An 8,963-nucleotide genomic window follows, 5' to 3' on the forward strand; every position below is an offset into this window, starting at 1 on the left:
TGGGCAACTTTGTGACACAGTGCTTGGTGTTCTATGAGCTTCTCCTGGGAATTCCATAGAGATAAACATCAACAGCTGCTGGAGGACCATCAACTGGGTGCAGAACACTTTTTCTTTGCTTTAATCATGATAGTCCTCTTGTGCAATGAACTATCAACAATCACAGACTGGCGCATTCTAAGTTTCTGGACCAGGGCTGAAGAATGCAACAAAGCTTGAAGCAACTACTGCCAAGGCACAGTGAGGAAAGGCTACAAAGTCCTTCCTGCTGTAGTACATGAGGGGATGAAACTTGTGTAAAACTCCTTCAGTTGCTTGATTGACTTGAAATGAATATTGCAAACCTAACCTATAATTGTAAGTGTTGAGAGATACTTCAGAGTATCATATACTGTACTGAAAGAAATTGTTCTGTTTTTCATTTGACAGAATAATTCAAATTGGATATTTCAAATTGGACAATCATACAAATTTTATGAATAAAGTACATCTTTGAAGGAAGTCGATGCTGTCAAAGAGTGTTCTTACTGTTGAATTACCCTAGGGTCAGTAAAGAATCTCCAAAAGTGTTCTCACTTTGCAACACGTCTTTGTGTAATATTGACAGGACTAAATGCTTTATAAAAGTGAGTCATTTTTGAGGATTACCTAAATATGCGTGCAGGAATCTGAAACATAAAACAGAAGTTCCTGGACACACCCTGATAGTTGGATACTTTCAGGAAGCAAATTGTTGTACTTTCAAGTAGATGCCTTCAATAGATTTCTATACCATTTGTGATACTGCCAAATATGGAATCTGAAGATACTGTCGCTACTCCTGACAGTGGGAATATCTGAAGCAAGTTGACCATATTCAGACATTGATTGGGTCCTGGTAAAAGACAGGCAGCACCCTATGTTTTTTGAGGGTGATGTGATCTTAAGACTTATCAATTGCCCACAGTCCATCCAGTCTCCATAACATGGAGCGGGTGGGTAAATCATCCACTGAGGTCTCCACCCTTAGATGTAGATATTTTTAATCAACCTGTTCAGATATTTTCTATGATACATGTCCAGAGCAGGTAAGACTTGAAACTGGATCTTCTGGCTCAGGGTTACCCTTAGGTCTATTGAGGACCTGAAATGCTTGATAAATTGTCACTTAAGGGACTCAATCCACCTTCACTGCTATAAAGTGCTGGGCAATGACAGTCAGGCCAGGGTACCAGATCCATGTCTGAAATGCCTTTTTTAAAAGGCAGGAAGGGGCAGTGGGTCATTCTGTGTATTGAGTCTCCCTCTGTTCTTCCCTACCTGCTCTTGAAAGCACAGTCCCCAATCCCCTCTTCTCCTCCTCCACTGGTACTGGTACTGCTCTCTTCTGGCATTGTTGAGATGGGAAGAGCTATTGGCAAGTCAGAATGGCTGACCTTTGGCCAGTTTAGTCCATTGCTAACATCTGTAGTAAAAGCAACAGATGTGAAATGGGGGGACTGATACTGGTGGTGGGATCGAGAAGTCTGCTAAACCTATAAAACCTGCCCAGTGGTTCAGTTTGATGACCTTTCATTGGGAGCAGCAAGATTGTCACAGCTGCTAGTTGCTGGTTTCTTTTCCTAATGTTCTGTGCTGTCCTTTGTGGATACCAGGATTCACACCAGCAATAAACACTAAGGACAGCAGTGTCCATCTCTGACCCAATAAATTTGTGTCCAAGGTGATATCTCTCATTCACAATGTCACTTATCACTCATTGCTCCTTTGAGATATCAGGTAACTAACTCTGTTTTGTTTCGCCTTGGGCAGTTTCTGCTTTGCTGGATTGTTTTCTGTGTCATCTACATTTTGCAACCCACCTCTCTGGCCATTCCAATACCATCTTTTACATCTATTCTATGAAGATCAAATAGTGGTTCTATCAAAATCATTTATCATTACAGTTACCTCAGCTCTGAGTATCACTCAGAATGTAGGTGATCTGATTCAAACCAAAAAATACTTAAAGGAACACTCAGGGCAAATGCAGATAAGATGTTCTCTGGTTGAGGAGTTTAGAACCATAGGGCACAATTTAAAATGAAGGGGCAAATCATTTAGAACCATGATGAGGAGAATGTTTGTTGCTCCGAGATTGGTGAATCATTGGAATTCTCTACCTCAGAGGTCTGTGGGAGCCCAGTCTTTGTGTAGGTTTAAAGTAGAGGTTGATAAATGTTTAGGAGAAAGTGAGAACTGCAGATGTTGGAGATCAGAGTCAACAAGGTGTGGTACTGGAAAAGCACAGCTGGTCAGGCAGCATCAAGGAGCAGGAGAGTCGCCGTTTCGAGCATAAGCTCTACATTCCTGATGAAGAACTTATGCTTGAAATGTCTACTCTCCTGCTCCTCGCATGCTGACTGATCAGCTGTGCTTTTCCAGCACCACACTTTTTGACTATAAATGTTTGATTATCACTGGTATAAAGGCCTATGGGGATGGTGTGGGTAGAAGGTGTTGAAGTGTTTGAGTAGCCTGATCACATCAAATAGTGGAGCATGCTCGACCAGCTGAATAGCTTACACCTTCTCCTATGTTCCGAACTGTATAATTCTTTCAATTATACTCATTAGACCTTTTCTTATAAATCAGCAAATTAAACATCTTAAAAACCAGTTTTTACTTCTCTTAATAGACTTTTTGATGGTTGTTAAAATATAACCCAATGTTAAATTTCTAGATTGAAAGATCAATGGTTGATTGACTCAGTTTCTTCACAAACACATTAATGTGTCACCAGTGTCTAGTGCTATTTCTGTAATATCCAGTGTCATTGGTTGTCCAGTGTACTGTGTTATTCCCTCTCCAGTGTCCACTGTGTTAGTTCTTAAATATCCAGTGATGTTAGCTGTCTAAAGAGTAAAGGGTTAATGTTAACTTTGTAAATATGTTGTCCAAACTATCATCAGGGAATATCTGAATGCATTGTAGAGAATGTAAAAGAGGTTTATGAGAATAATTCCAGGGATAAGAAACTTCATCAATATGGATAGATTGTGGAAGTTAGAACTGTTTTCCTTGCACAGTAGCAGGCTAAGAGGAGATCTGTTAGTAGTTTTCAAAACCATGTGGAGTCTACAAACTAGACTAGAGTCTACAAAGAGAAACTGTTCCTGCTCACAATATAATAGAGGGCACAGATTTAAAGTGTTTTGTGAAAGATTTGCAAATGCAAGGTGAGATATAACTTTATTATATAATGAGTGCTTTGGATTTGGAATGCAGTGTCTGGAAGTGCAGCAGAGGCAGGTCCAACTGATTATTTAAATCGAGACAATGTGCAAGGATATAGGGAAAAGAACAGGAGATTGGCATTAATACAAAATGTTCAGACAGCAAGTACGGATGGGTCGAAGGACCTACTTCTACACTGTAACAATTTTGTAACTCTGAACACATGACAAAGGATGCCTCTGTGTGGGTCTCCTCCTAAGTGTTGTCCAGGGTATAGCTACAAGTTTAATAAAAGATAAAATTCACAAATCATTGAGCTTCACACAAGCTTTTTCAACTCTAACCAAGGACACAATGCAAACTAAGACCCATGTAGATAATAAGATTGTCCAGTGTCCTATGCTATTTTGACAATGTCCAGTGAAATTGGCTCTCCAGTGCCTTACATTATTCCTTTGATTTCCAAAGATGTTCCTCCAAGGCTTAATCTCAATGAAGTTTATTGAAAGTTATTTATAGACTGAATTGTCTTCCAGGATTTTGGTCACCATATTGCAGAATAGAAATCACTGTTGGATACTATTCCAAGACATTTCATCAGTCACCCACAATCATGAAACAGACGAAAGAAGGGTTTTTTTCACAGACAAAGTAATTGGTCATTTGTTTGCTAAGAAAATAAATTCTCTCAGTGTGGCCACAAGCTGAGCTAACAAGAGAAACATTTCTGTCTGTTTCAATTCCACCATTAATGTGTAGTTTCTCGAGGTATTGTATTTAGCTAAAGTCTGTGACTGTGAAGCAGTGTTTGGCCCAGAATGCCCCCATGTGCATTTTATAAGGAAGTGGCGTTGAAAGGTAGACATTTACTTGAAAAGAGTTGTGATTATTTTAGTATTTAACATCAGCTGCCAAAATCTGAATCCTAAGTGTGAAAGAATTTTTTTAAAAAGTATATGAAACATCAGAACTTTTGACAGAAGAACATACAACTACACATGCCATGAGACATTCTGAGAGAACAGATATGGGGAAACTATTTCTGGTGGCAGGAGGGTCAGTAACAAGGGAGACACAGATTTAAGAAATTTGGTTTTAAAAAAATATATTGTTATGACCAACCTGGCATGTGCAGCATGTAAGGGCAACAGAAGCTGATTCAAAAATAACTTTCAAAAAGGAAGTGGGTGAACGCTTCAAAATGAAAAGATTTGCAGGACTATGGGGAAAGAGTAGGGGGTTGACTCTTTGAAAGCTCTAGCATTGGTATGGTGGGTGAAATGGCTTCCTTCTGTGCTGTTACATTCAATGTGAGGAAATCAATTTTTAAGGTATGCACTTGACACATTTCACAAAAAAAACCTGTGGATGCTGAAAATCAGAAACAAGAACACCAATTGCTGGAAAAACTCAGCAAGATTTCTTTTCACTGATGCTGCCAAACCTGCTGAATTTTTTCAAGCATTTTCTGTTTTTTACTTGACACATTTGTTGTTGTGGTTTAAAAGCTATCGCACTTATTCCATATTATTGAAAGGGGGTTATTGAGCTGCTATCATTTAAAATGTTGATCAGTTTCCTTCTGTTCAAATGCTGATACATCCAGTTTCAGGTTAATACTGTACGTCCCAATTGGTCAATTCACTGGTACAATGAAACACATCAGAGCATGCACTAAATTAAACCCTCAAGCTAAATTTCATTTCTGGCATTATGGATTGCCAAAAAAAATCTCTGAAAAGGAATGTTTTGTCAGTCACTTGTACCCCAGTCTTGATCAGGTATGGCTGTTCTGGACTGGAGGACATAATTTTGGAGGAGAACTTTGGCACAATAGAACACCTTTCTTTTGGAAAATCAAACTGAGGGAACACTGCACTGTCAGAAGATCAGTACTGACGGACGGCTGCACTGTCAGAGGGTCAGTATTGAGGGAGTGCTGCACTGTCAGAGGATTAGTATTTAGTGACTGCAGCACAATTGAAATACTGAGGGAGTATCACATTGTCTGGGGGTCAGTACTGAGGGAGTATTACACTGCTGAAGGTGCTGTCTTTTGGGTGAAATAATAAAATGAGATTCCATCTGCCCTGTGAGGTGAACATCACAGTGCTCATTATCAATATTTGAATATTAAAGTGATTAAGAAGGCAAATGGGATGTTATATTTTATTTTGAGAAGAATTAAACATAAAAACAAGGATAATATTCCTCATATAGAGGACATGGTGGAACTACATCTTGACCATATATAGTATTCAATATAAAGTATATACTATTTGGTCTCCTTATTTAATAAAGAATATAAGTTTGTTGGAATAGGTTATATATAGAATGTCTTGTGTGTATACATTGGACAGGCTAGGCTTGTTTTCAGTGGAGGTAAGGAGTGATGTTATAAGATTCTGAATGGTTCTGACAAAGTGGACATGGAAAGGATGTTTAGTCTTGTCGTGAGTCCAGAGTACGGACACCATTTTAACATTAGGGATCCTCTCTTTTGGACAGAGATGAGAGGATTTATTTTTGTACAGATCGATGTTCAACTTTGGAACTCTCTGATTCAGAGGGTGGTGGAGATTATGCATGATCAATGCAACCCTAATTTTGTTATGAGATTTATTTTGATTATTCTTTTCTACATTAATTTGCCCAACGTTTTTCCCTCATGCTACCTCACTAAAACAGATTAGCTAGATACAACATTGAGACCAAGTTGATTGTTAAACATGAAACAAAGTGTTAGAGTAAATGGATGTTGACATTGAGGTTGAACTGGATTAGATTGTGGGACTGAGGTTGAATTGGAATGGGGATTGGGATTGAGGTTTAACTGGCACAGCAGTTGGGACTAGGGTTGAATTGACATGGTGCACTGTATCACAAATGTACTTCAGGGATCAGTACTGAACCATCCTCTGAGTCTTGGTTTATTAATGATAATTTTGATTTGGACATAGAGAACATAGTCTGAAAATTTACATAAATGTGGGTAGTTTAGCAGTGAAGAGAGATTTGGAAAATAAGCTGTTCTCTTAGAAAATTGTCTTCTCATGTGATTATGAAGTAGATATATTGAATTAATGACATAAAGGCAGCATAAAGGGACTCATTGGAATTTCTGTTTATTGAAATGAACAACCTATTTCCCATGGTGATGCCCAAAATCCTATTGCTTGGATTTGTATCCTGGGAGTACGAACTAAGGGTAATGTTGCCTCTCTTACAGTTCTTGACAAAGGTGTGGAGGAGTTTTGAAGCACAGTTTGTTTGTTTGAATTATCTGAATGCCTTGGCTATCTAACTCTGTCATCAGCTTCTGGTTGTGAGTACAGTTGCTTTTGTAGTGATTGTTTATTTCTTTAACTTGCCCTTCCTAGACAGGGAAGTCTATTGGCTTAGACAAATTTAATCCAATTATTATTTCAGGCTTCCAATGTGAACAAAGTGTGTGGGGCAAAAACTGTCTATCCTATTTGTCCAGGATATAGTTTTTACCAATGACACTTCTCCTGAATCTCTTTTTTAGCCTATTCATGTGCTCAGCATTCCATTTAGTTCATCTCTTTTGATTTCTCCTCTCTTATTAATAAAAGGTTACTTGCATTTGTACACCCTTAAGATGTCCTTAAAGTGTTTTACAAGATGCTGAAGACCATTTTAAGAGTCATTAGGTTGTGGATTTAAGTCCCATTCCAGAGAATTGAGTGCAATAATTAAGGCTACTTCTTCAGTGCAATCCTGAATGGTGCTCCAATATTGTCGGAGATGCTTTTGTAGAGTCATAGTCATACAGCATAGAAACTGACCATGCAGTCCACGCCAACCAGAATCCCAAACTAAACTAGTTCCATCTGCCTGCGCTCAGCCCATATCACTCCAAACATTTCTTACTCATGTACTTATCTAAATGCCTTTTAAACATTGTAACTGTATCCGCATCCACCACTTCTACAAATAGACTATCTCTATGTAAAAAAATTGCCCCCATGTCTTTTTCAAAAATCTTGTGTCGCCTTAAAAATATGCCCCCTAGTCTTGAAATCCTCCATCCTAGTGAAAAGACACCTGCCATTCACCTTATCTGTACTCCTCATGATTTTATAAATCTCAATAAAGTCACCTCTCAATCTCCTATGCTTCAGTGAAAAAAGGCTCTAGTGAGAGGCTAGCCAGCCTCTGCTTATAACTCAAACTCTCCATTCCCAGCAATGTCCTGGTAATCCTTTTCTGAACCCTCTCCGGCTTAATAGTATCCTTCCTATACTAGGGGCAGACAGAACTAGATTTTGTTCACAAGAGATAAACTTCAGATCCCTCTCGATGGATGTAAAAGATATGATGGCACTATTTGGGAGCAGAGGGGAGTCCAATCAAAGGTTTAATCAGTATCTATCCCTCAACCAATGTCACTAAAAACAGATGATCTGGCCATTATCACATTGCTGTTTGTGGGATCTTGCTGTGCATAAACACATTTTCAGTTTCCTCAAAATGTGAATATGCTTCGAAGATGATAGAAATACTAACTCTTCCTGCCAGGCAAATCTAGACAAGATGCGCAGTTGAAATAGAATGGGCTTCCACTGGCTTCCTTGCTTAAATAGTGCACCACTTTTCCAGGTCTTCCACCTCCGGTCTGTAGTCTGTTTTGTCACCATCTGAGATTCGACCGACTATGGTGGAGTTGTCAACGAACTTTTAAATGGCATTAGTCTGGTATTTGGTGGTGCATTCATGGGTATACAGTGATTACAGTAAGGGACTAAATATTCATTGGGTGGGGAGGTGGTAGAAGCAGATTTAAGAGGCATTTGGACGACACGTGAATAGGCAGATAATAGAGGGATACGGAATTTGTGCAGGCAGATGGGATTAGATTAGAATAGTTTCTGTTCTATACTGTTCTATGTTCTAAATGGCCAAGTGAGAATATAGTTACCTGAGTTACTATCAATAGAGAGAAGGATATTTAAATGTTAGCTCATTTAGCAGGAAATGTGCATTTTATTTCCCCACTCAAGATAGAAATCCTCCATACAACTCCCTGGTAACAACATTTTATCCATAGTCAATCTCTATGATTGAAATTCAAATAGCTCTCCCTATCCTTCAGTATCAGTTTCCTCCTATCCCCAACCTCTTCTCCTCTACCTCCACCTCCATCACAGAAGTTTGAATTTTGAACTGTAGGAGGAATGGATAGGTTACTATCCCTTCCCTTCATTTCTCCTCCTTTCCCATTCTCAACTCTTCCTTCTCTTTTAATTCTGTTCGATCCTCTCTTCACTCTAATCTTTCCTTCCCTCTTCATTGCTCCTTCCTTTCTTTCTCTCTTCACTGTGTCATCCTCTCCTTCCCTCCTCTTCTCACCTTCCACTTCCCACCCCTAATTGTCCCCTCTTCCAGATTCTCCCCTACTTGGATCCAATCACTCTTCTGTAAATGTGTTTCACCTGAATATTTGCACTTGTCTCCAGTCTCCAAATGTAAGGATATTAACTTGTACAGTGACTCTGAGGGAAGGTCTCATGGTGCACCATGTCACTCAGCCTGTTTGTTATTCCAGGAATCTTGCTGCAGCTTGAGCTGGTTTGTTTAAAAATCAAAAACTGTCATGATGTCATTGTGAAATCTGTAACTTCTTAATCCAAATCAAACAAATGATATCATTCCCAGTTCTCCCATTCTTCAGATCCTATTGGCACCATCTGTGCAAGATGCTAGGGACTGGATACCAAACAATTTTTTCCCAAGTTCAGTGCCAG

This window comes from Chiloscyllium plagiosum, chromosome 4 (assembly GCF_004010195.1).
Source record: "Chiloscyllium plagiosum isolate BGI_BamShark_2017 chromosome 4, ASM401019v2, whole genome shotgun sequence".
NCBI lineage: Eukaryota > Metazoa > Chordata > Chondrichthyes > Orectolobiformes > Hemiscylliidae > Chiloscyllium > Chiloscyllium plagiosum.